Below are 27,588 nucleotides of genomic sequence, written 5' to 3' on the forward strand. Positions count from 1 at the left end.
CTAGCACCCTCAGGCCCTGACCAGTGGCAAACCAGAGAAATTGCCAAACCATGTGAGGTCAATATTGGCTAGAAGCATTACCAACACTTCCACTGGTCACTGGGCTCTTAGAAGACATTTAGGCGTAAATTAGAGCTAAATAACAGCACAAAACACTAAGAGCCTGGACTAGTGGCTGTAAATAAACTTTATGGCACTGTGGGAAACTTGGACACACCCATGACAAGTAAGCATCCAACTAACTAAAATCATGCCAGACCACAGATGTTGCTGGACCAGAGAGTGCTGGACTAAAGAAGTTCAACCTGTAGAATTAATTTCTGCAGCTTCTGCAGACTCCAGATAAACAGCACTGAAAATGTACTCCTTAGTTTAATCGTAAGAACCACTGTTATTTGAATAATTGTTATTACATTTGAATGTTATTCAGTCATTACAATGTATTTTCCATATGAAGACTGACAACTAAAAAAAATCTATTTCTTGTATATTTGTTCATATAATGTCCCCACTGAGGCTATGTATAGACTACATTGCTTTTCTGAGATACCAGAGATGCCGGAATGCAATGCCACATCCAAGGAACTCATCCGCTTTTCCAAAAAAATTTTTGAAAAAGCGGACTTGCTCTTTCGCCATCCCTGTAAACCTCATTCCACGAGGCATAAAGGATGTGTCGAAAGATCGCTTTTTTCCGAAATTTGGTGCTGTGTAGATGCGCCAAATTTTGGAAAAGCCTCTTTTGAAAGTAAATCAGAAAAAGATACACAATTTGCGTACCGCAACCTGAGTATCTTTCTCTAATTTAACGCTGCGGTCTAGATGTAGCCTTAGGGAACTATGTTTGTATGTGAGCCTCAGAGATTTTGGAGCTGATGAACTCTACAGCCTCATGGTCCCTTCTCTGCAACAGCTTTTCTGATATTCACCTACAAACAGACCAATGCCAGAATCTGACTTGTGGGAAAGATATTTTTGACCATACAAGATGACTTAAAATAAATAAATAAAATAACAATTGCCATGTAAAAGCACAAAATTAATTTCTGACATCAGGCAAGGAGCACTAATGTTAACATTGTATATCTTTTCTGAATGAATTTGTCTGAGCCTACGGCTTTCTTCATTACAAAGAACTTGTATACAAAATGCCTATCTTGTTCTCACTTGTTTTAGGCTTTTTAAGCATGAGGCAAGAGTGTGGATTTTATCGGAGATGAACATAAAAAACAACAACACTTAGCAAAACATTGGCAGGCAAGTCAAGTGTGGATTTACACATAGAAATGAAATCTCAAGAAAGAAAACACACCTTTATGACTGATCACATGACCAATGTCTGAAACTGATATTTACTTTAATGTCTGTTTTGCCTCATTTCAACAACTGCACAAAACTATGACCCAGAAATGAGTTATCAAATATGAAGAACCAGCCACCAAATGAAACCATGATCACTATATCTCTGGTTTGCAACGTTTTCTCATTTGTGGTCCCCTAAAAATATTTGAATGGAGCTGAGGACCCCTTTGAAAATCCTAGACAGTCTGTGGATCACAGGCTGAAAACCACAGCGCAAGATGGCTGAAACTAGAATGATCAAGCATCTTTCACAACAGAAATCACTACAGTAAGAAACATCGATTAATTTTTTTTTCAGTGAAAGGCTGAAAGTCATTCAGCTCTACTCAAGAACTCCAGAGAAGACATAGGATGATCCTAATAACTATGGGCCTTAACATTAGACGTTTGGAGCACCTGTAACTTTTCCCCCTAGGAGTTGCCATAGCTTGGTGCGTTTTAAGATGAGGCCCCATTTTTTTTTTTTTACTAATTATAGACTTGTCCCCTATTTTCATCTCTCCCGTGTGTTTACAAACACTGGCAGCTCTATTATTTAACAGATGCATCACACTGAGTTCAATCCAGCCAACAATATCCATACACACACTGGAAGGCTGAAGGCAGTGGCTTTGCAGCAGATAAAAAAAACCAATGGCCTGCTGTGGGAGCCTAAAAAAATCCAATCCCCAAAACACACTTCACTCAAGCTCCTGGGAGGCTGAGAATTTGTGCAAATGAATTCTATCATACACGCCATGGTTGTCCCAATTCTTAGGATTATACAACCTTGGCAACCATTTTGGTTCAGCCTTGGAGTCATTAAGCCAAGTCTCAGCTAGTAAAACATTTCTGTTTGATTGAGGGTGGCAAAATGAATGAATTCAGCGTCTTGTCCTCTGATCTGATATTTTGGAAAGGGGAAGGGAGAAGTGGGTAAAGTAGAAAGAGAGTTCTTACCTCTCCTGAGTCATCAATGAAACACCATTGATGTATTCATCTCTGGTCTCATCCATTTACCATCATTCTGACACAATATTTCCATTTTTCCTCTTTCTTCCTTTGACTCCCTCCCCACACCATGTCCTTCCAATATTCCCTTTTTTTCTCCTCTTCTCTCACTCTAGCACACACTGCCTTCCTTACCCCAGAAACTTAAATTCCCTCTACCAAGTGAACAATCTTCTGCCTGCCAGCCCATAAAGCGCCAATCAGTTCTGTATTGCTTCCAGCTAGATCAAACCTGCCTTACTACCTGGCTATTCCCCTGACATTCACAAGGTAAGGACTCAAAACACCACAACTTTTTCCTGAATAGTGTCTTTCCTGCAAATTTCAAAGTTGTTTGAGAACACACTCATTTGTATGGAACAGTCTGATGGGACTACTCATTTAAAATGATAGTTTATATTTTAAAGACTCTTACCATATCTTACTATCAATCTGTTTCTAAAATGAGGGATAAAACACTAAAATGTCTTTAGAACATTCACCCTCATTATACATGTGTACATACCCAATACAACTTTTACTCTTACACAAATAGATTGACAGATGTCAAAACTGACTGAACAGATTTAATGATCAAACCTTCCAAAAAACTCACCTTTTGTATGAGACCAAACATGGATAATTCTACCCTCAAAGAATTTGTTATGAGCAAGTTACGTGGAATGGAGAAGGAATTCAGAACTCAAAGTCTCAAGGTTACCAGGCACAAACTGGACCTCCTTTAACTTACTGAATGCTATTTTGATTTACTGGTTAGATTGACACTGTATGCAGTGTTAATATTTAAATAATTTAAGCGATACAAATAATCATGTGGAAAGACTACAGAAATTCTCAAATACTTGTCCAAAATCCCAGCAGCATGAGTCACTGATTGTATAACTCAAATAAATGCATTCCTCTTGTCTCTCCTATCTTTGTCCTTTCGTGTTCTTTCCACTCCTTTTTCTTTCTCTTTGTTTTTTCATCCCTTTTCTTCTCCCACACACTTCCAAGAAGGACCAATTCAGCACAGTGTGATACCGACAGAGACCAGCGGCAGCTGCTGTTCTAGTTACAACAGTGAGAGGATTTAAAACAATCAAGAGGCAGCTTTAATGTATGCTATATGTAATAACTCTACTGAGGATTTGGACTCTAGCTACACTCAGTAGGGGTGCTTCATTACCTAGGTATAGGAATATCACTTGGGAGTGAAGAGGTCAGTCTCATGGAGATAAAGTCCATATCTGCTGTTTAGCCTGGTCAGCTGAAAACAGTCTGGCAGATGCCATACTGATTTGCATCCACTTACTATGAATACCAGGGATACAATATATTCAGAACAGGAAATGATATGGTGGGTGCTATAGTAAGGCAGCATGAGGGGAACCAAGTATTCATCCTCTTTATCTTATCATCCCACACTTTCAAACACTGAAATTGAAAGGAAATTGTTAGTAAGGACAAAGAAGAAACCACATAAGATTAGGGTGGGTTTTGTCTTATCCTGCTTTGGAGGATAGGGTCATAATTCAAAATGATCTGGACAAACTAGAGAAATGGTCTGAGATAAATAGAATGAAGTTTAAAAAGGACAAATGCAAAGTACTCCATTTAGAAAGGACCAATCAAACAATCAGTTTCACACACACAGAATGGGAAGCGACTGTCTAGGAAGGAATACTGCTGACAGGGATCTAGGGGTCATAGTGGACCACAAACTAAATATGACTCAACAGTGTGACATTGCTGGGGGGAAAAAAAGCAAACATGATTCTGGGATGCATTAACAGGAGTGTTGTGAGCAAGAAACAAGAAGTCATTCTTCCGCTCTACTCTGCTCTGATTAGGCTGCAATTGGTGTATTGTGTTCAGTTCTGGGCACCACATTTCAAGAAAGATGTGGAGAAATTGGAGACGGTCCAGAGAAGATCAACAAAAATGATTAAAGGTCTAGAAAACATGAGCTATGAGTCAAGGCTGAAGGAATTGGGCTTGTTTATTTTGGAAATAAAAGACTGAGAGGGGACATGATAGCAGTTTTCAGGTAGCTAAAAGAGTGAGGAGGAAATTGTTCTCTTTGGCCTCTGATGATAGGACAAGAAGCAATGGCTTAAACTGCAGCAAGAGAGGTTTAGGTTGGACATTAGAAAAAACTTCCTAACTGTCAGAGTGGTTAAACACTAGAATAAATTGCCTAGGGAGGTTGTGGAATCTCCATCACTGGAGATATTTAAGAGCAGGTTAAACAGACATCTATCAGGGATGATATAAACCATGCTTGATCCTGCCATGAGGGCAGAAGTCTGGACTTTATGATCTCTCGAGGTCCCTTCCAGTTCCAGTATTCTATGATTCTATGGTTGTTCCTCACTTTATTTGTATGAAAACCTCCCAGGCATGGATTCAACAACAGTTTATCCTGAATGTTACACTGCCATCAGTGATCATATTCATCTTGTCCTCTGCAGGCAGATTTCCTTCTAATTCTGCTTTTAATCGTGTTGTATAATGAGGATAGTGGGACTTCAAATTCAGTCTATGGCCAGCCTTCACAAATTGGACACTATGGTCACTGCTCATAAATTATTCTTTTGGGTGCCTCTGCAGCTTATCTTCTCTCTCTTAATTATGTCTCTCTCCCATGGATTGACTGTAAACTCAGAGGATATAAACCTTTGGCTTTTAGGTAATGGGTGTTAATTTAGCCCAATTATTCATTCTCAGTCCTACAGGACATATGAAATGGTGTTCTTAATTCTCCTGGTCATAGACACACAAACCCCATGAATAAAAACCCATTGTCATAAAGGGCACTATTTAGCATCTTTGTCACAGTCTCAATGTACAGGTCAAGGACTGAACAGGGATGTAAGCGAGTAGCTGACGGGAGTAACGACTACTCGCTTCCCCCCCCCCCCTGCTGACTCTATGAGAGGCAGCAGGAGGGATCAGGAGCCAGTGCCATGGGCTCAGCCTGCTCCGGCAGCAGCCCCTTTCCACATGGGTCCCAGCAGGGAGCTGCCCTCCCCCCTCCCCCATACGGACAGGGGCTGCTGCCATCATGCAGCTCCTATTCACAGCAGCCTGGACTAGCCGTGCGCGGGCTGGCCGCCACTTACTGCGAGCCAGGACCGGGCAGTCATGGCTCGCACTGCTCCGGAACGCTGCACCTCTGCATTTTAAATGTAGTAAAAACCCAAATGCTGAGTCCCAGCTCAAGCCAGCTCCTGGAGCTACCCCGACTGCAGCTTTGCATAGCGGTCTTTATCGACTAGCCGTGTAGTCGATACAAATTGTACCAACTGTATGATCAGTTAGATAACAGCAATTTAACACCCTTAGGACTGAATCAACATGATTATCCTTGGGTAAAGCAGAGTGAAACACGAGGAAGAGCTGTCACTGACTAAAGAGGAAAGGGGGCTAGGGAAGAGCACTGCTTACCCAACTTTTGCAATGGGAAGGAGGAAACTCTATTCTCCCCACCCACCTTTTCTTCTTATCTTGACTCCTTTTTTCTACAGGACATCTCTGAACACCTCACCCCAACCCTGGAGAAGCAGTATTATTCCCCATCTTACAGATAGCAAAATTGAAAGAAAGAGAGATTAAGTGACCAGGTCACCAAAGGAGTCTGCTGGACACATGAAACTATAACCGCATGTATGTGTCTGAACCCATCATTAATTATTATTATTATACACTCTCACTTATGGGTGGTCTGTTCAGGCATATTGATAGGACCACGTAGAGAAATAGTGGGGGTTAAAGGGAGCCACTTGCTGCTCACTCTTTTTCCAGAAACAGCCTGAATGTATCAGGAAGCCAGCAGGCATGACAATGGGTAAACTCTCTTCTCCTCCCTGCTCTGGCAACTATTAGGCAGGGAATCTGGGGCTTGCTTTCCCCAAAGATGTGATAAGCCACAGGGTAAGTCTTCTCTCCAAGCCCAGAAAAGCAAGACTTTACTGAAGCCCATGATAGCTCATTGCTTCTTCCTTGAAGCTGAGGACATCCCGATGACTTATCACTTACCTGATACTTCCCATTTCTGTTTCCTTCCAGTGCATGCATAGCTCTTTATACTGTGACCTTTTGTTTTATTTACAATGTTTCAAAGGGCCCAGCAAAAACAGAACTGAAGAACCTGGTTCTGTATTAAGTCAGATCAGACTCAAAATATCACATAATCAATAAGAAACCTTGAACGCTGTTCTCCATTACAACACACAGAGCTTAGACAAAGTTCTGCTACTTGAACTTTGTTTTCAGAGATGATGCAAAAACAGCAACCTAGCAAAGCTGCCCAGAAACGTGAAAGACATTTGCTAGAGGTAGTTTTCAATCTTGATTCTCTTCCCAAGTCCCACTGAGCCAGCCTTCTCTTTTAACCCATTCTCACCTACCCCAATTCTGCTGGCTGCAGAAGAATACTGACCACCTTAAAGCAACCAGTCTCCTCTACTCCTTCACTCATTGCAGTCGTCAGAACCCACAAGCTTTGTACAGCATACTTGGCCAGAGCAATTTATTGAGCGCTCATCAGGAAAGAATTCTACTGCTAAACATCACAAAAAATACTGCAGTGGTCAGTGCCTGTCTCTCACACCTGAGAAGCGAAAAAGGAAGAGGAATAGGTCATGGAAAATAGTCTGAGCAGGGAATAAAGAGGTTTAAAGGGAAAATGTGAAATACAAAAGCGCCTTAAATTTGGGACACTCCCTTTTCAAGCAGGCATCAGAGCAAACTTGTTAGTTGGGAAGCTCTAGATTAAGCACTCTAAACAGAGGCAACATTACTCACACCACAGCAAATGTTCTCTTCTATTGTGCAGCAGAACCAGGAACAAATTATTTGTGTGCATACCCCAGTAAGTAGCATATTAACTGGCAAGATCTTTCCTCTTTGATCTTCCTTTTTTCTGGTAGGGGTTTTTCCAGCTCCTTACACATCTGCAAACATAGTCCTCAGGGCCTACACATCTTCTAGCACATATACCTCTCCCCTTGAATCGCCTTCTATCCCACCAACCCAAGATGAAAGCTGATCATATCTGAGTTGTTTTAAACAATAAAGTTCCAATCACTAGCCAAAAGAAGAAATACTACAGGTTTCTGTGTTCACCTCTATGTCTGTACTGCACCTCCAATAATGCAGACCTGATCCTATACAGCACAAGGCACCATCGTTATTAGGAAGAGCACAAGGGACTCCATAGTTAAAGCTACATATACTGTAACTATGTATGGGTATGTCTACACTACCCCGCTAGTTCGAACTAGCGGGGTAATGTAGACATACCCTATAACATTAAACAAGAAAAAATATGCAATAGTGTCTCTCCCTTTCCTTATACTCTTCTCCTCCCATCCCTATCTTCCTCTCTCTCAGGCTTTTTCAGTGGGAGGAAGGAAAAGGAAGTAGAGGGAGATTCATTTGGTGTTTTCCTCTTTAACTCTTTTTCTGATAGAGAAAAAAAATTAAGAGTAGGACCTTGGTATAGATTTCAGAGTAGACACATTATCCACAACGTAGTTTAATGATTCTGTTCAATGCATGTATATCTGTCCACACACGTAGAAAAAATATAAATTGTAGTTAAGTTTGCAACTTGGACAAAAATCCCATTTTAGAACTGAATGTGTATATAAAAACTATTAAAATCTACATTTTACAGACAAAAAGGTGATTGTATTTGGTGTCTGGGAACATGAAAGTCTTTTTAGACATTTGCCTTATGAAATGTTGGACAAATCAGAAAATATTTTATTATATTTTAAAAAGTACTTAAGTAAATCAGCAGCATCTCTAGTCCATCTAATCTGCTGGAAGAGCAGCTGTGGGGAGAGAGCTTGAGGTGGTTTAGAAGAGATAAATTGTAGTCTTCCAGTTGCAGGGCAAAAGGGTGGGGAGTGAATTTCATCCGAACAGCAAAGGCAGCACCAGGCATAATGGTCTGACCCTGGTCCCACTGAAATCAACCTAAGTTTTGTCATTGACTTCAGTGAAAGCAGGTCCTTCTGAAGTGCCATTGAAGTCCCAAGGGAGTCTTTCCATTGATTCATATGGGAGCTAGATCAGATCCCATGGGCCATATCCTCAATTGATGTAAAATAGCACTGTTCCATGGAAGTCAACAGAGCTATGCTTGTTTATAACAGCTAAGGATCTGTCCTTATAGTTCTCAAAACATTGTCTTCCAAAACTAGCCTGAGAACTAAAAGACTGAATAAATATAATCTTTTAACTGTTCATCATCTTAACAATAAAATAATAAGCCCTTTATACATGGTTGAATATGTAGCATATGATCAGGGCCTCAGATTAACAACTCATCCACCATAATACTGATGTCCAATTCATATACAATATGCTGTAAAGCCCTGCTCAAGTGATCCGTTGTATTCAAATGTCATACTCCTAAATCAATCATACTCTAAAAGTGGACAAGAAAGGGCCAAAGAGAGACTTATAATGAGATTAACAGAACACTTTCACAAGATACAAAAATCTGTTTAAATATAACGTTTCCTGACCGTTTCTAATTATTTATTTGGCAATTTTAAGGTTACTAAGTGGAAATACCAAATAATAGGAAACCCTAGCATAAATGGCTAGGGCTGATGAGGACACTGGAGGTACATTCTGAGATGAAAGTATTCGTAAGCCTTGTCTACATGGGGAAATAGAGTGGCATAGCTACTATAGAATAAACCCTACTCCAGAATAGCTATTCCAGAAGAGTCCTTCTTGCAGATACTCTGTTCTGAAATAAAAGCAACTTTCAATCTGTTATGATTATTCTGTTTTGTGAACAGACTAATTATCTAGAATAATTTCTTCTTTTCATATATATACCCCTGCCTCTGTAATTTCCACTCCAATTCATCTGATGAAGTGGGTTTTACCAGTGAAAGCTTATGCCCTAATAAATCTGTTAGTCTTTAAGGCCAGATCTACACTAAAGGGGAAGGTCAACTTAAGATACGTAACTCCAGCTACGTTAATTACGTAGCTGGAGTCAATCTATCTTAAATCGCATTTTCACGCTGTCCACACTGTGGGCTTCCTTTGCTCCTCGTGAGGAGCAGGACTACTGGTACCCACGGGAAACCCTTATCAGTTCAAATTAGCGAGTCTTCACTAGATCCACTAATTTGAACTCCGAAAGATCAACTGCAGCCACGTCAATCTTCTGTGTAGTGTAGGCATGGCCTGTGTCATTGTTTTTGCAGATATAGACCAACACAGCTCCCCCTCTGAGACTTATCCAAAATAAAGCCACCACATGTGGAGCTATTCTGGAATAGCTACTACAGAATAGTTTATACTCCACAGCTATGCTGATCAATTTATTTATGTAGAGGCAAGGCCTTAGAAGTAATTTTCTCATTCTCTTAGAGTCATGTAAGGCTTAGTCAGAATTTTCAAATGCATATTGTATCATTAAAAATACTCTGTTCGTATGCATACAGTGCATACATTTATTCTAAAATGCACTATGTGATAAATCATGCTCTCTTCAATTACTCTATGAAGATATTTCCATTCCCTCCCTTAAATAAAAAGATTTTTCAAGCAAAAAGTAAAATTTGAGTGATATATAGAAGGGGTCTTAGAGAAACAGAAAAAAAATCTGAATATAAACAAGCCATCATTCTGGTAAGAGGAAATACAAACAACCAGAATAAAAATAGTTGATGCACAAAAAGCCATAATGAAGGGGTTGCTCAAAAAATATCTTCTACTTTGAATGGTCTGGATGAAATACAAATTATCCACAGAAAAGTGTGGACTGGCATAAATGTTTGTACAAAATTATAAGTATATTTCTAGAAGTATGCAAGTGGCAACCGCCTGCATGCTGCACAAGGTCCCAACAACGCTCTGCTTAAGTGCTACTGCACAGAGTCCAAACCACTGCATTTTAATTACTATGCAGCCTCAGATATATTGCCTTTGATATGGAAATGTTCTTGTTCTCTCATCTTCACATACGGTCTCATGCACAGAAATCTTTATCTGATTCATAAAAAATAAACTAGAATCCAATCTCTACACCTGACCTCAGTGCTTAGAAGTTTTTTACTAAGCATGGTGTCACTATAAAAAGAATGGCTAATATTGGTGTAAAGTTAGATATTTTGAGCAATGATATGAAGGATTTGCAGCTAAGAATCAAATCAATACGCAACTCAGAGGTTCTAGGGTTTCATATTGTCTTATGCCAGTCTACCTCATGTCAGACTGGAGAAATAATGGGAGTGCACATCTCTGTATGTTGCTGAAGAAGTAAATAGCTAACATTTAACTGGGGTCCTGTCTACCAATCTATAGAACAGATGCATCAGCTGTGATAATTTATACCCTCAGCCACCTCACTGAGCAGATTCTTAAATCTAGCAACCCTCCAAAATCAAAGAATCTTCCCACTGTTTGGTTTATTTTAAAATGTGTAGATAACACAAAATTCTCCATGCATATTTTTAAACATATGTTTCCTCCAAACTTCACTACATGAGTTAAAATGTCTTCATATATCACTTAAAGCAGGTAAAATAAATGTGCTACATTCTCACTGAAGAGTGGATAATTTATTCTTACTCCATACAAAGGTTCTTATGAAAACTTTAAAGTGTAAATATCTAATTTATACAAAATATAGAAAAATATTTTATCAGAAAACTTATTTTAGGGATCTCCAGCACAAAAATTATTTAAACCACATGCCAGTATGTTGCCATATCTTAAAATAGCATGCAAAGTACAAGAAGGTAAAATCCAACAAATTCTATCAGTCCTTCAGAAAACATTCATTGTTTAGGTTTGTCTAAATAATTCTGCTAACTCTATAGAAGCTACATTCTGTTTTTATAAAAAAAATATGATCTTTGTAACCTCACTATAGTAGATAATGACCCATCTGTAAATCATTTTGTGGCAGGTTATCTGCTTTTTATCATTTCTAGTACCTGTCTGTGCCTGATATGATACTCTTAAACACATTAACTTGATGGAATGTTTCGCTTAACTTCAAAAACATCAATTGATATATATATACTCTGTGTTATAAATGAATGACTCTGATGAACCATTTTCAGTAATGTACCCCATTTTATATTACCCAATCAAATTTACAAACCTCCAGAGAAATGTGATAAAATTACTTCTACTGTCTAATATTTCCAAACAATATTTTCAAACTCGGCAGACAAGAAGGCAGGAGTATTATTTGGTTTTTTAATATTATTTAGAGAGACTAAACAAAAACTATGAACCTGATATGACGTTTTTTAAATATACAAGGGGAGGGAAGAAACCTGCATGTAATTATTCTTGTTCCTTTAAGAGAAAATCCATTTTTCAAGTTTCTATTGTACTAATTGAAAGAGAATTATTTAAAACTTCTCTGAATACTTGAATATACCATGGTTATGTGTAGAAGTTTCATCAGTGCCAAATAACTGAAGATTTTCTAAAAGATAGTAAACTAAAAACTGCACAAAATCTCTCATCATGATGTCACAAATATTTGCTGTTGCTATAGAATAATGTATTAAAAGAATAATGTATTGGTATCACGGACATGTTTTGAAAACATGCCATCATCTAGTTTTCTCACTGCCAGAATCGGTTATTTTCTAGTCAACACATCTGCACGCTCCCCCCTCCTCAGCATATTGTTACATATATACACACATATATATAAGAACATTATGTTCTTATATACTCCTACAGACACCACACTCATGTCAACTTATTAATCACAGTTTTTACAGCCTAGTATTTTAGTGTGATGTCATGAGCCAAAATGATATCTCAATAGTTGCCAATTTCTGTTACAGAAGAAACCTAATATATGTTCTATATAATAAAAGGAATTGCATGTGTTATACTTCAGAAACATGTCCCCAAATGTACCACTTATGATATTCTACCTGGAAAAAAATACAGAAAAAATTATGTAAGCTCAAATAAATAAAAATACAGTGAGAAAGACAAAATATCAACTTATTAAAGGATTAAAATCTTTAAATTCATGCTCAAGTCTTTTGTTGCCATTTCAATAACAAGATAACACTCAAACTATTGTACATACTATGAGGTTGTATTTTATTCTTGGGGTCCTGGCATAATTTACAAGCTACCCAAAGTTCAATTATTATTATTATTTATATTGTCACTAGAAACCTTAAAATATACACCCTTGTAGCATTACAGATGGGCATAGTTTACTTAGACTGACAAAAATAAACCAATTTTTTATTTGCATAACATTTAAAGTGTAAGTTGTTAAATGTGTCCTTTGCCAAGTACACCCAGTAATCTTGTAACTCACACTATTGAGACACAAATATGCATCACTACACAATGTGTAGTATAGAGAAAGCTATCTTGCTACTTTTCTTCCATAATTATTTGTTTTATGAAAAAACATGTCAGTAACCTTTTAAATTTGATCCACATACTTTTAGGGAAAATCAAACCAACTATAAAATATTAATGGTATTATTACTCGAAAAAGTGGTATCTCCCAAGGTGATTAAGATGTTCAATAGATACAAGGTCATGACTGAAGAAACTTTCTTATGCCCATTACGAAAATATTTATTTTTGCTATCATGGTGGAAAGTCCTGGTCTTCATCACTCTGAAAGATATCCCAAAGCCTTTAAGAGATGCAGACATTTCGACTCATACATAACAAGAGAACCTGGAAAACACCACCAGTGATTTTTTTTAATTAAATCGAAAAAGTGTGGCCTGAAATGACCAACTATTGGTCATATATTAAAACCCGCCTCACACAACAACTAGTGAAAAGGGAGTGGAGCAACATTGATTGACAAAAAAAACAAACTGACAACAAAGGTAACTAACTTTTGGCACTAGCTTACTCCTGGTACAAGTCAGATACTCCTGGCCTGACCTGGGAAAACTGGCACGCTCTGTTGTCTGCTTGTTGCCCTCTCCAGGGAGGTATTTTTAAATGAGTCTCTGGGGTCATAACTAAGCACCGAGTTACAAACACGCAACCCAGATTGAGCCACACACACGTGCAGACTCGCTCTCTAGGCAGCGCCCTGGCTCGCGCCCGGCGGGCCCACAGCAAAGAAACCAGGACACGCTCCCAAGCGGGCTCCAGCAAAGTCTCACAAGCCCAGCGGGGAAGCGCGCAGCAGCAGCAGCAGCTGTGAGCGGCGAGTGGGAGGCGGCTCGGCCGAGGGCCCCGCGTGCTTACTCCTGCCGGAGTGAAGCCTTTCGAAGCGGAGGCTGGAGGGGGCGCCACAAACAGTGTGTGATCAGGCACCCGCGCACTGGGCGCGCCAGCAGCAAGAGCCCGGGGCTGGGGGTCCGCCGGCCGCTAGCGACCGTGTGGCCATCCCTGCTGGGGGCTGCGGGCAGAGCCGCTCTGCCCCGGGCGGCCGCCGCTGCCACAGCCCCCTCGCGCGTTGGCTCGCGGCCTCTGGCGGGGAAGTGCTGGGCTGCTAGGGACGCCCCCCAGTCCTCTGGGTTGGCTCGCCGCGTGGGAGACCCCGAGGCGCCCGCAAGGGGCCGCCGCTGCCCCCCCCCCCGCCCATCCCCCATCCCCTGGGTGGCTCCCCGCTGTGATTGCCTGGGAAGTGGGAGGGTGGGGGCGCATGGACTTCTCCAGACCAACCAGTGCCCTGCCTCCTGCACAAGGCGCTGGCCGAAAAGCTGCGGCGTCAGGGCGTGGTCCAGCACCTAGCTTGCGTGGAGTACGGGGGGTGCAAGTTGCCCGCCCGCCTCGCCCCGTAAAGCAGGCTGCTTCCTTCCGGCCTCTCTGGGGCTTCTGTAGATCCCCTGCCAGGCGAGCTGAGTGCCGGGGAGTTAAGGCAGGCGGCTGCCTAACAATGTCCAGGAAAGTTACTTCTTCTGCACATAAGGCCCTTAACGCTGTGCGAAAGTAGTGCCAAGGTTTGCCCAAGCACCGGGTCAGACCTGAACTCAGCAATACTTCTCTCGCTTTCTAAACCCCGGGTGGACAAGCTGCCCTGACAGCTCCCTATTTCAACATGCATTGTCTCTCTGCAAAAATCAACCCATTTGCAGGAGAAATACCTTCTCACCTGCACTAACTAGATTCACATCCCAGTGACTTGCAAGGGTCGGAGAGAGGAGTCGTTTATGTCACCCGCCTCCCTCGAGTGCACTTAAAAAAATCTGCAGGCTTTGGCCAAACTACATTTGATGTATTGATTCCAAGCACAGTGCCTGGTTTGGTTTCCGTACATTCTTTGCCTTTTAATAGCGAGCTGAGGAAAAGAGAAAGCATTATTGTTTTCTTTCTTTCCTTCTCTCATTGCCTATTCTAAATTTGACTCCGAAGTTTAAGCAGTTGAATTGGCTAATTCTGAATACAGGCTATTGAGAGACCAGACACAGCAGTATATCCCTGTATAGCAATGGATACAATGTGCTGAATTGGCAGTCTAATTATAAATGTGGCATTTGGACCTCCTTTCAGACCCAGTGCCACCTTACCTTATGAGGGAACTTCAACTACAGCAACTGTTCAAAACAAAATGCCATTACAGGATCAACTTCACCCAACACAGGGACTAGCCAGGGGATTGTTTTACAAACAGCCTTTCTCACTTAACACAAGAATGTATTATCAGAAACAAAGTTATGGACAGTAGAGAGTTTAAAGAAAATGCTAAGTAGTTCCTGCCAGGTGTTGTGCTACTTCAAACTGCAGCATAATCCAAGTGGCCTAATTATTTTCCTTTTCAATCTACTGACTATAAATAGATTATTTATATTTTACTTGAATGAAATGCTAGGTATGGTCACTATTTGTAATGGGCATACAGCGTGCATATAGCATTCTGAACATCGAGCACAAGAAATCTCACTGCGGGAGGAACCTGCAATAAAATAATGGAAAATAGCTCATGATATGCAGTGGGCTGATGGAAAAGTAAAAGGCGGCGTCTTTTCTATTCAGTATTTGTATATAATGGCAGACTATCTTCGTATCCATTTCATTATTTACTCGATGGCATGATGGCTTAATTAGGTGAGTGGGCACAAGCACATCAATAGGACAAGTCAAGTTAAAGTCTCAGAATCCAGCCTGTACGCGAATGTGAAGGGGGAGGGGGGAGAGAGAGAGAGAGAGACTCGTTTGTTGATGCCCTGCGTGGAGGGCTGCGTTCTTCTCTCGCCTCCTGTGGGGCAGCTTTCAAGATGACAATATTAACAATGTCGAAAGAAAAATTGTTTTAAAAGTTGTCGACCATGTGGTGAAGGCTACTGAAGTGAACCCAGACATACACCTTATCTGCATACAACAGGGGGAAAGCATGCTTCTTTATCTCTGAAAGTTTCACTGTCTGTGTTTTTGGGAAACACCCCTAGGACAGAGCTAATCTCTCCTTCCCAGGCTCCCAACACGCCGCCTTGCTCCTGTAAAATACCTCTGCCCTGACACTCCCAGACACAACACTAATTGTCTTTTCACGCTGCCACTTTCACTCTTCCCGTCCTTAAAGCAACCTGTGACTCGGTCCTGTAGAAAGCAAAGGCAGCCATCCACTCGGCATGATCAGTGCCTCTGATTCACCTCAAGGCCCTGCTCTCCTAAAGCACACAGCCCTAGCTGCGAGGCGGGTTCACCGTTCGACACTGGTAAACAGCAGTAGGAAACGGAGCTGGTCGGAAGAGTAATTCACTGGCAGCTAAATTATTAATGTACGTGTGCAAGTATGTGATCATATAGCGTGTGCGATCCCACACCAGCATATACAGTATCATACACTGATGCACACGTACATGATATACACAAGTATAATCACCAGCATGTCCAGTACCTCCTACTTTAAAGACGACAACTCAAGCAGCAGAAGAATTATTAGTTCTTACTGATCATTCTGTTTAGAATCATGAATGGAACAATTGCCATAAATGCAAGCAAAAAAACTCCCGAGAGGACTCTAGACAGATACACTGCGTGTGCCTATTACATACCGTTTTAGCCAACTCAGAACTTTCATATAACTTAAGATCCTTAGTTAAGATAAAACATCCAACCTGACTGCATAAAGAGGCGTCTTCTCCATAATCAACGCACACAAACAGTTCCGAAAGAGTGAAAACTCCAGAAAGCACAAGCTCTCCGCACACATACCGTGCCTTACTCCGATTCTTACAGCATTGTCTATAAACTGCTACTATCTGTAGTTGCATTGAGAGTAATTAAAAAAAAAAAGGGAAATACTTCCTGAAAACTTACGGTGCATTTAGCTTAGGCACTATTCTTTTTTCAGCTCTCAAAGGAAGCCGTTTTGTCCAGGTTAGGTATTGTCTACTTATGGATCAGCCTCTGGCTAAGGGTTTATTTTAATTTATGGCTTATGCATTCTTTTAAGGTCGATTTGCATGACCTCCGGCGAGAGCTAAGGCAGCAAGAAATCCCAAATTGAATGTTGTGGGCAAGCCCACAACGCGGCACAGCTCTCCCTGTCTCATGGTGTAAACAGAGCTCTCTGGTGATGGTCTTTGTTTTCCTCCTCGTGTATCACAAATTAGGGTGTGATATCAATTTTAAAGTTTTCAGTATAACTTTATCCAAGCCTTCTGCCTGGAGAGATAAGACGCCACCATAGGAACTGCAAATCCTCGGGATAGTGCCCCTCTGTGGCCAAAACACAATATTACCACCTACTGGTCCAATATCGCTGTACACAATATGCTCCACGAATAGCACATCTGTGGCAAACTTCAATGCAATTACCCACCTCAAACTTAACGGAGACATTAAGATCTCTACACAAAGTCCTTAGATCTTCTTCCATTCTATGTCTTTGGGTCTATCCACGGAGCGCAAACCCGGGGTAATGACAACAGCTTTCTGCTCTGAAAGATTTATTTAGGGTTTCATTCTCTCTCTCTTGTGTGACTGTACGTAAGACTCTGTCTCCCTAGCACCATGTGTTCTGTGCCGTGGGTGATCTTAAAATACAACGCTGATCTGTCACTACATTTTAAAATAGATTCAACTCGGGGAGGATGAGAAAGTGTTGTGATTTCTAGGTAGCGGGGTCCTTAAGGTCTCAGAAAGATTTCACAGCCTTGGAAACCTCACACGCGGAGGCGGCTGTAACTACTTTTCCTTAAAAAACCCCTCGTGGTAGAAGAATAAATAATCGTGCGGAAGGGGAGGCAGGTTAATTCAGAAATGTTAAAAGCTAAACAACGAATCTACCTCCAGACGCTGCTGTTTTAGACAATTGCAACTCACAGCCCATTGAAGACAGCGCCGGGGAATCCTGCAAAGCGATAGAAATCCAGCGAAAACCCCAGGAACACACCACCACCACCAAGCAATGCTGCACTACACACCATAGTAAACAACAGGTATACAACACAATAGGGCTATTTCCCCCTGGTTACCTCCTCGGAATCCGGTGTGGCACAAAGCATTGGGAGAGTCGCCCTCCCCTTTTTTACGCGCTTCAGTAATTTTCATTTAAAAAAAAACAGGCAAGGGGGTGTAGGAAGGGGAGAAATAAATGGGGAGTAATGCCGCAAATAAAATAAAAAATAAATGCCCTAAAGTCTGCTGGTGTTTCTCCGGGCCATGGCTGTGCAGGATCCGGATGGTTAGAAGTTTGCTGATGGGTTGCCTGGAGATTTGGTTACAGTCAGGTTCATTATTATTTTTTCCCCCTCCTGAAACCAGTGAAGGCGATGGTTACTGCTGTCAATCTTGGCAATCAATGTGAGCGGCCATGTCGTAAGTATTCAAAGCATTTCCCGTCGTGCAACATCAGAAAGTGAGTGGCCAGGGCATTGATCTGAGGAAGGCAAAAGGAGGCAGGGCTCCCCCTCCCAGACAGCAGAGGCAAGATGAGACAACACAGCGAGAGGGAGCGAGCGAGAGAGACAAACGCAACAACCGAAGAGAAAGTGAGCGCAGAACAGAAAGTGAAATCACCCCAGGCTCTCAGCCGCGTCCCCGAGAAGCTATCACCACTCACATTGCTATTAGACACATGAAACCTTAAACCTCCCTTGCCTAATGACCACTGATCGCTCTGAGTGGTGAGGAAAGGTAACAAAGTAACGAGGGGGGGGGAGAGGACGGGCGGGGGCCGGAAAAGCCGGAGGGGGATGTGAGGAGTCCTGGGAGAATTGAGTAAGAAGAGAATAAACTAAGGAAAAAAGAATCGAGTTATACGCTGTCACCCTCTCCCCCAAGTACTTTAGGAGGGTGCACACTAAAATCAGAATGGACCAGTGAATACAAGGAGAGCTATCTGGAGGTCAAGAGCCAGGGACATAAAATACAAGGAAAAGTAGTACAAATCAAAACCGCTTATTGCCAGTGAGCCAGTGGGAGCCCTCTCCCAAAGCTAAATCTGGGTAAATCCAGATGAAATGTACACATTACACTAGGGAGACACAAGCTGCATGGCTGGGGGAGGGAAGGAAAGAGAAGGAACAGGAGAACAAAGTAGGTAGTGACGCATTCAACTGAAAGATAAAGAAGATGCACCCAATTAAAACAAAAGGAGAGGCATAACCTGATATAGAACAGATCCAGGTTGAAGTTCTGGTGCTGTTTGTGATGAGAGCTTTTATCTGCGGCAAAAATGTACAGCTGTAAAGAGGCAACAGACAGGAAGCGAACAGTGATTTAGGAACTAACGTTGTTCATGAAAGTGTTCATGAAAAAGCAAATCTGAGGGGATGAAGGTACAACTCTAAAGGGATCAGGAGTAAAACAGCCAGTGGTTTGGAGTGTTGCAACAATCAGAAAGAATGTCTCGGTGATTTACTTTTAAATTCCAAAAGGCACACGTGAAAGGGGCTTTTCAAGCTGTCGGGGGCCCGAGAATCAGGTGGGCAAACAAAATTGTAAAACTAGCGTCTCTCCTTGTTGATACTATCCACACCTAAGCTAAACTATTGTAAGTCTGGGAGTGCTGAAAGCAGAGAGGGAGAGAGAAGTTGTTGATCCTTCTTTATATTTTTGGCAACCCTTTCCCCATTTTCCAGTAGGCGCCTGGAACAGTTAGTAACCGAGAAACTTTTTTAATTTTAAAATGGCTTCATAGGTTTCAGAGGCCAGAAAGGGAGAAGAAAGGCTTGGTTCTCATTCCTCTGTCTCCCACACAAGCCCAAATTTGCGGAGTAGCACGTTAGAAACAAAAGTACAATCAGAGCTATTGCAAATAAACTTCCCCCGGAACATGCTGAAAATCAACATTAGCGTGATGACACAGTACTGATTAAACCTAGTTCTATTTTATTTTCCTGGCAAGTTTTACAACTTAAAACTCTATTAAGAGGACATCAATGGCGCATCCTCTTCCTGGCAATTCGAAGTACCACCCTTCTAGTCAAGACCTGAGGAAAATAGTTTAAAGTAAGAATCTGTGGAAATAACAAACATTTCTTTAAAATCTTTTGGGCACTTACACAAAATAGAGGGAATCCACATATTATTTTGTGAGCAGGTCCTCACAAAAGAGAACTTTTAATTTATCCAGATACTCTCATAGTGCTATACAGCATCCTCGACTACATTAAGTTTCATTTTCAATTTCTTTTTTTATGTAAATAAAAGTGCTAAAATCTACAGTCTGCCAGAGGGATTGGTGTATGAGTGACTGTCCATTCACCTGATTTCAACCACTTCTAGCCATTCACCTGCCTTTAGTTGCCTTGTGCACAGATTTAGAAACAGGAAATAACTCTCCTTTCAAGGTATTGTAGAGTTTTGAAACTAATTATAAGTATGGCCGGAATTTGACTTTATAGTTAATAAATTGAAATTATCTCAAAAGAAGATACCTTGACTTTCTGTATAATTTGTAACATATTGGCACAAGAAATTGAGATCGGTAAGAAAAAAGATCTAGCCAAAGTACAAAGAAAAGATTCTGATGCGTTCCCACTGTCCCATCAATTTGCTGCTGAAAGTTTTCCCTCTTTTTTTTAAACATTAGCAGTGATAGCCTCTCTTGTGAAGAACTGAAACGATCAAGGGCTAGGTGCTAATGAACATCGATCAATTTAAAAAGCCAGAAGAATTTAGGAAGTTTCAAAGCCCAACTAGTCCTTAATCTGAAGGGCATCTCCTAAAATACCGTGCCAAGACTGAAATGAAGTCGGGGCAGAAATGCACGGCACCGATGGATTACATTCAAATAAACAACTTGGGTAATAAAGCTTGTTGCTTCCTTTAAATTAAGGTGCAGGTGTAAGCACACCCAGAGGTAGACGATGGACTGCATTAAAAAAGGCAGCATTGGGCATTGTAGGTAAATATGGGGAAGTTGTGCTCTGCGGCTGACAATTGTGTATTTATCTCTCTGCATACTGAGCAAGTGATCGTATGCTGTGTAGGTATGCACACACACACACACGCAGTGGAAGAGAGAACACAGCCTTTATTTTTAGTATTAACCAAAGTTTACAGCTCATTGTAAGTTGCTCTTGTTGCCTCTCGCTGCGGAAGGCTGAGGGCAGCCCCAGCAGCGCTGCCAGATGTTGAGCAAGGATGCTGGACCTCTCGTGCTGTGGGTCCTTTCTCGCTCGCAGAGTGAAGGAATTAGAGGCACCCAGCTACGTCGGAGCACTTACCTGTTCACAGCTGACACTGCATTTGTTGTTGCGCCCCTCATCTAATACATGCATGGAAACCAGCGTTCAACATGCAAAGCAACCTGTGTCTCTGCGCGGTTGTCCTAGCAAACCTAGGACTTCTATAGAGTCTGTGGTATAAAGTTTGTGTGCAAAAGGCAAGCAATTCTGTATCATAAGTCAGCCACCACGCAGCAAAAGCCCTCTGACTAATACCGGACAATTAGTAGGCACGCTTCTAAATTCACTGGTGACACACCTCCGACAAGGACGACTTTTTACAGGGTGTAAAAAAATAGGATTCAAAGCGTTCAGACAAACTTTTACAAAATGAATAAAAGTCTGAGAAAGAGCTAAAGGGAAGGGGAGTCCAAAAACTTAAGGAAAGTTTTGTTCGGCTGCTATTAGGCTGATACCCAAATTACTACTTGCTTCTCGACAGGCAACCCCATCAGATGATGTGAGTGTCCCAAGATAGCACCCCTGAGTGGTAGTCTCAAAAAGGTCGGCCGGGGAGCCACGATTACCTTTTAGCAATGACCCAGCTGAGAATAAAACTCTGAATTCCTTCAGGCGTCACTTGCTAACCCGGTGCATTGTCCGTTTGGCGGAAGGAGATCAAGGGAACGTTTTAATTTCATTTGAAACTGGGCATCATCCCGACAGAGAAGCTAAGAAGCCGCAGCAACACCCCTCACCCCCCGCACCGGCAAACCACATAAACTTTTACAAAGAAAATAAAAGCAAGTTGGACATGAAACCCCTTCCTGTCTCGGAAAGTTCATTTCCAAGGTCTCCTCTGTAAATCTAAAGTGCGAACAGTAGGCTAAGGTAGTGAGTGGCTGGGATTTGCATGCTGATAAGAGAAGGCGGTTGTACTTACAGTGACAGAGGGCAGGCTGCGGAAGAAAAGCTGTTTGTGTTAGCCTGAGAGTCACCCAGGGCTGCAATGAGAGGAGAGGAGAGGAGTGGGAGTGCCAAACTGGATACACCTTCACCGCATCTCATCACATCTGCCAGCCTCTCTCTCCCTCTCTCTTTCATTTCCACATTCCCTTTGTTCCTGAAAAAAAAAATCTACACGTCACATCAGAGTCCCCAGATGCAGTCTACACCAAAGAAAAAAAATGAATAATTCAATCAAACTGTGCATAGTCTCTAAGGCAATAAATCTATTGCACTTACAGAAACGAAGGGTAATTACCGCTGTGGAATTAGAATAAGGCCAAAGAGCGGAGGGATCCCAGGGTCTGTAAACTCCACGGTCAAATAAAGTTTCATTTACTTAATCCTTTGACATCTCCAATGTAAACTAAGGGGGAGGATCTGAACTCATCCCGGATGGGTCTGAAAATGTTTGGCGTGAGTGTCACAAAAGCAGAGAGAGAGAGATCAGTGAAAATACAATGCAGAGGAGTAAAGTGCTTCGGTGGATCCCCTACAAAGTCCATGCTCCCCCCCCCCCCCCTCCGCTCAGAGAACAAGCGGATCCCACTCCCGTTTTCACCGGCTGCTGCTGCGCTCCACAAACGCAACCTGGACCACTGGCAGCGAATGGCAGCCTTACCTGCGCCTAGGTCTCAAGTAAAGGCTTACAGACACTCATTGTAATCGCCAACTTGCGCCAGGCTCGGGCTCCAAGAAGCTGGAAGGGATCTGCACCGGCAGCGAGTGAATAAAAACGCTGTCACTGACTTCTGGATTTGTCCTGGGCTGAGTTTAGGGAATGTCTGACGGGGGCGAGGAAGGGGGGGAAGAGAAACACGCTTGAGATCGGATCCAAGTTAGTCAGAAGAAGGCAGTGGTGGTAAGCAAGCCCTGCGACAGACCGACCTGGGATGGGATGGAAGACAGCTACGGTTGCTCCCCTGTTCCACCTCTAATGTTACCCTTTCGTCTGGGAGGTAAGATGACTATATATTGCTTATTCTCTCCATGTAACTCAGGGCTAGAGACCCGTTCCTGTGTACACAGGACGGCAATTTAGGGGCGTTTCTCCCTCCCACCATTACTGCTAAACGCCAGTTCGAGTTTAAAACCGTGATCTTTTGCTGCACACCCTCTTTGTAAACGGCTCCTGTTAAAAACAGGTGGATCAACCAGACTGGCGTCCCGTTCGGAACTTTCAGGAGTGCACAGACCCGGTCAAAATACACCCCTAGCCGTGTAAACGGAAGCCTGGCAGCTTTTCTACTTTATAGTGTTTTAAGAGGCAGGCTTGATTTATCCAAAACATTGATGGAACTGTTATTCCAATAAAGGTAAACAATTGCCAGTTCTTCTCTGCTTGCCTGGGCTTTGTTTATGTGCTTAAAACGCCACCCTGAGGTCAGCGCAAATAAGACAGCCAAGGCAAAAGCCTGCCAAGGAGCTTTCGGATTAGCACTTTGCAAAGCAAAACAAACAGTGTCAGTCACACCGGGGAAAGTAATCGAAGAATCTCGCGTTGGCATCCGCAGTTCTAATGGCTCCGCTAATGAATTTGGGATACGGGGAGGATCAAGCGGGGTCTCCCCTCACCTTCAGGCACACCGACGGACACGGGCAAAGCAGAGAGAGATTTTTATCAATGGAGGGGGTGGCGTGGGGACAGACGTTCGGAAATGCCCCCGCGGCTTCGCTTCCCCCCATCCGCTCCCCAATTCCACTTCTGCCCCTTTTCCACTGTCGACTCCAAGGACGCCGCTTGGTGTCCAGGGTAGAAACCAGCGCGGGTGGGGAGGACACATCTTTACCCTCTTTACAAAGTAACCTGGGACTCCGGAGGGGCTTAGAAAGCGCCCCTCACTCATGGAAGTTTCCTTTCACATCCTCGGAGCACGTGCCTAGGGCATCCCTTCCCAACATATCCCCAGACTCCAGGCAAACCGCCCTGCCCAGCTTTCCCTGGTGGGTGTCTGCCTGCCTGCCAGCGTGTTTCCATGTGCAGGCTGAGCTGGGGTTGGTTTAGAATCTTCACTGAGTGCTTTGAATGAAAGGGGAATTGTGGAAACCCCTCACTGTGACCTATAAACAGCTCCTGGGGTAGAGGCTTGCCTTAGATCGAGGGCAGTATTTAGCACACAGACTTGGTCCATTTTCAACTGGCCAGACATAAGAAAGTTACCACAGCAAAACAATGCAACGGAACCGCTCTTGTTATACTTAGGAAGCTAGGGAAACGGTTCGTCCTGCATCCAGACGAAGAAAAACAATACAGGGTAGCTTGCAGCAGCTGAGTCCTACTGGTCTGCTTTTGGGGATTGATGTCCTTTCTAAACCACAGGAAAGCATTCATCATAGGGAGTCACTCTCAACTGGAAGAGCAGTAACTTCCCTGGCAAATGTAAAGTCATGAGACAAAGTCTTGATTGCAGTCGGTAGTGCAATAGGGTCTCCTGCAACTGAGTTCTGAGAAGGGTGGTGAGAAACTCAGCTAACAGAAAGAATTCAAAGTTAATTTAATTAAGAATAACTAGAATCAATAGGAGCACCGAATTCTGATACAGAACCAGGTACAGAAACAGAGGGATTAACTAATGGGATTGCTGAAGAAGCAAAAACAAAACAAAAACAAAACAGCTAGAAGAAGCTGTTTACTCCCATTCCCAGTAGTTCAGGTACCAGGTTTGTCCGAGCCCTTCTTGGCATAGGCTAATTTGTAACTTCCATTTGTATACCCCTCTGAAACTAAGGGTAAAATATCTTAAGAGATACAAAAATGTACCTTGATATAAATTATTTAATATTTATATTCCAGTAGACTATATAAGCAATGTATTAGAGAGTCACAACCTTCATTACAACCATATTTTTCTCATCTGCTCCTGCAATATGCACCTGTGTGGCCTGTTCTACACTATGCTATTCCCACATTTAGAGATAGTTCTCTTGTACTTATGATGACTTTGTTAAAATGATAGCATTTTAATATATGAAGAAAGAAAGGCAAAATGAAATACTACCTAATTTAAACACACACAAAACATACACACACACACACTGAAAGGGTTGGGAGAGAATACAAGATTAAAACACCCTTTAGCAAGCACTGAATAACTCACTATTCTCATACTTCATATTACAGCCTAGTGACCTAAGTGTGGATCTCTCTTGTAAATATGAATGTTACTGAATATTTTCTCACAAACCCTAGTTGCTAAAAAACCTATGTTAAATAGGGCTATTCTGATCCATTATGAAAATTCCAAGTGTTTGTCAGTCCAGACAGTGCCTTATTTATTAGTGGCAATTCCTTAATCTAATGGTGCACATTAGGATGCAATATGAAGCACAGAGTAGAGTACTTGTATATTGTCTATAAGAGACACCTCTGCTTTAATCCATGGGTGCATGTTTGTTTCATGCATCAAAAGAGAATAAAATGTTTTTAGATAGAGACTGATATAATCACAAAAGCATGAACAGTTGGCAAAAGAAAGAAAGAAAGAAAGAAAGAAAGAAAGAAAGAAAGAAAGAAAGAAAGAAAGAAAGAAAGAAAGAAAGAAAGAAAGAAAGAAAGAAAGAAAGAAAGAAAGAAAGAAAGAAAATATACAAAGCTATATTTGAACTGAAGGCATGCCCACATTGCAGGCACTGCTATTAAATCACAATCATGTGCCTCATCATAGGACCGAACATGATTGTCGGGTATAGGACAGTGGTGCTGTATCCCATATTATTCATAAAAAACGCTTTGCACTTACACTGATTTCAAGATGTACTGGTGGATTTGCTACAGTATGGGCCTGACCCGTGTCATTGTCAATAATTTCAGTGGGATTTTAGCCTGAGTTAAGGACTGATGGTTCAGGCTTTGTGTACTTAGGAAGGGTATTTTTTATAACCAGGGTTAGAAATATTGAAGCAGTTGAGCAAATATAGAAAAGAGATTATAGAGTGGGTTACGAAAACAAGACATTAAGAAATAGTATTGAGCAGATGAGTTTTTCATGATATATATAAATGAATATGCAAAGCTGTTTCCTTTCCTTCTTCACTTTTAAGAACAGTATTTTAAATTCTTCACCACAGTCTGTTGCTAGACCTTGTCGAGACAAATAAAATTGGATCAAAAGCAAGTCACATATCAATCTATTGATAAGTAGCTACATTTAGTAAATGGATATCTAAGCTGAAACTGCTGAAAGTATTGGACATTTTTAGACTGAAATGTGACACAATCACAATCTATTTTAACATTCAATTATTCACAACTTTTCTTATTGGCTAGTGCCAAGTTCAGGGCCTGATCCTGCAGTCATTACTCAATTCAACCTCATGTTAACTGTGTTAGGACTTTTGCTGAGAGTAAGCAGTGCAGGATTTGGCTCATGGTGTTTTATTTCCTATCTGTTTCAATGATCGACAAGTCACGTGCACTAGAAATATACATTAGAAATATAAAGCACACTTTATTACCAGTGCAAGTTCAAATACATAAAATTGCGTTACGACAGGAAAACATCTGTATAAATCTTTATAACCCAGAGCTATAAAATAACGTGAAAAAAGGCATCTTAAATTGGTGCTACACTTATTCAAGGAAAACATCCACTGAATGTTGCTTGAATAACAAGAGTGCATAGTCAAGCCCTTTCTACTCAAGTGACATCCAAAAAGGCTCCAGATTAATACATCCATATAATACCGAAGATGAATATTTAATATGGAAAAATTATGTAATTTAGAAAAAGACAACTTCTTAACATTTAAATAATAGAATAAAGGACTTAATAGGGCCATCTTTTAAGGCTTGTTTATTAGTCCGTCATTATGGGCCAGATTCTGCAGACATTTATACAAGTAACTTACTCTACATGAGTCATCGCAGTGAAGCAAAGCTACTCACATGCATAAATATTTGCAGGACTGGGAACTATGACTGCACAGATAGAACTACATGTACTTTATTTATTCCAGAATAGAGCAATAGCGTATGTAGTGAATTGTGACATTGTTTTGGAATATTGCATTGTAAAGTTTTTCAATTGCTAGTAATTAGTTTGTCCTTGTTTTGGTTGAATTATGTTTTTTACTATAATATGTAGCAGAGTTAAAACAAAAATGTTCACATAAAAATAAGAATTTGGTTACAGTAACTGCTGACATATATGCTCTTGTGATTTACCTTTTTATAAAGTACAAAAAGTATAGTTTTAAACTGAGTATTAAGTAAATAAATGTCAGCCCTATTCACTGGCATTAGCACACTTGAAATTGTAGTTTATAAATGTTTGAGAGCATCAGCATCGTGATATGGTTGTCATAGAAACTGCAACAATATGTCATTTAAATTAATTTTATATGCAGTGATGACAAGGTCTATGTCTACATCAGTTCTATAAAATAAGTTCCAAAAGTAGACTGAAGAGGAAGGAATAAGAAATATAAATAGGAAACAGTGTGTTTCAAATGATCAACTTGCTTAAAAACAATAGGAGATATTACTTATTGTTAAAGTTACAATCCAGTATGCAATTGAGAATAATTTGATTTCAAACAAACTGAAATTAAAAGAAGAAAGCTGAAAGAACCATTTATTTATTGACTAATTATTAATGCTCAGTGAACCACCGTTGGTCATTTTTAAAAACTATATGATCAGTTCCAATTTAAGGAATGTGAAGTATTAAACAATAATTTTTAAACCATG

The 27,588-nt window shown here is 41.3% G+C and overlaps 1 protein-coding gene across 23 annotated transcripts in view; it reads right to left on the bottom strand.

Annotated features, from left to right (window-relative positions):
• The window catches only part of SOX6 (SRY-box transcription factor 6), a 519,233-nt gene extending 497,286 nt beyond the window's left edge, over positions 1 to 21,947 (bottom strand). For 11 of the 23 annotated variants that reach the window (XM_075928049.1, XM_006134578.4, XM_075928033.1 and 8 more), the window contains exon 1: positions 16,597 to 17,045. The gene's annotated coding sequence lies outside the window, so the exon portion shown is untranslated. Of the gene's footprint in view, positions 1 to 16,596; positions 17,046 to 17,101; positions 17,642 to 17,756; positions 18,203 to 21,837 lie in introns of those variants that run through there. The other 12 variants (XM_075928047.1, XM_075928035.1, XM_025190439.2 and 9 more) reach the window with 8 other exon arrangements.
• Between the last annotated feature and the right edge of the window lie 5,641 nt (positions 21,948 to 27,588).

This window comes from Pelodiscus sinensis, chromosome 4, assembly GCF_049634645.1.
Source record: "Pelodiscus sinensis isolate JC-2024 chromosome 4, ASM4963464v1, whole genome shotgun sequence".
NCBI classification, from domain to species: domain Eukaryota; kingdom Metazoa; phylum Chordata; order Testudines; family Trionychidae; genus Pelodiscus; species Pelodiscus sinensis.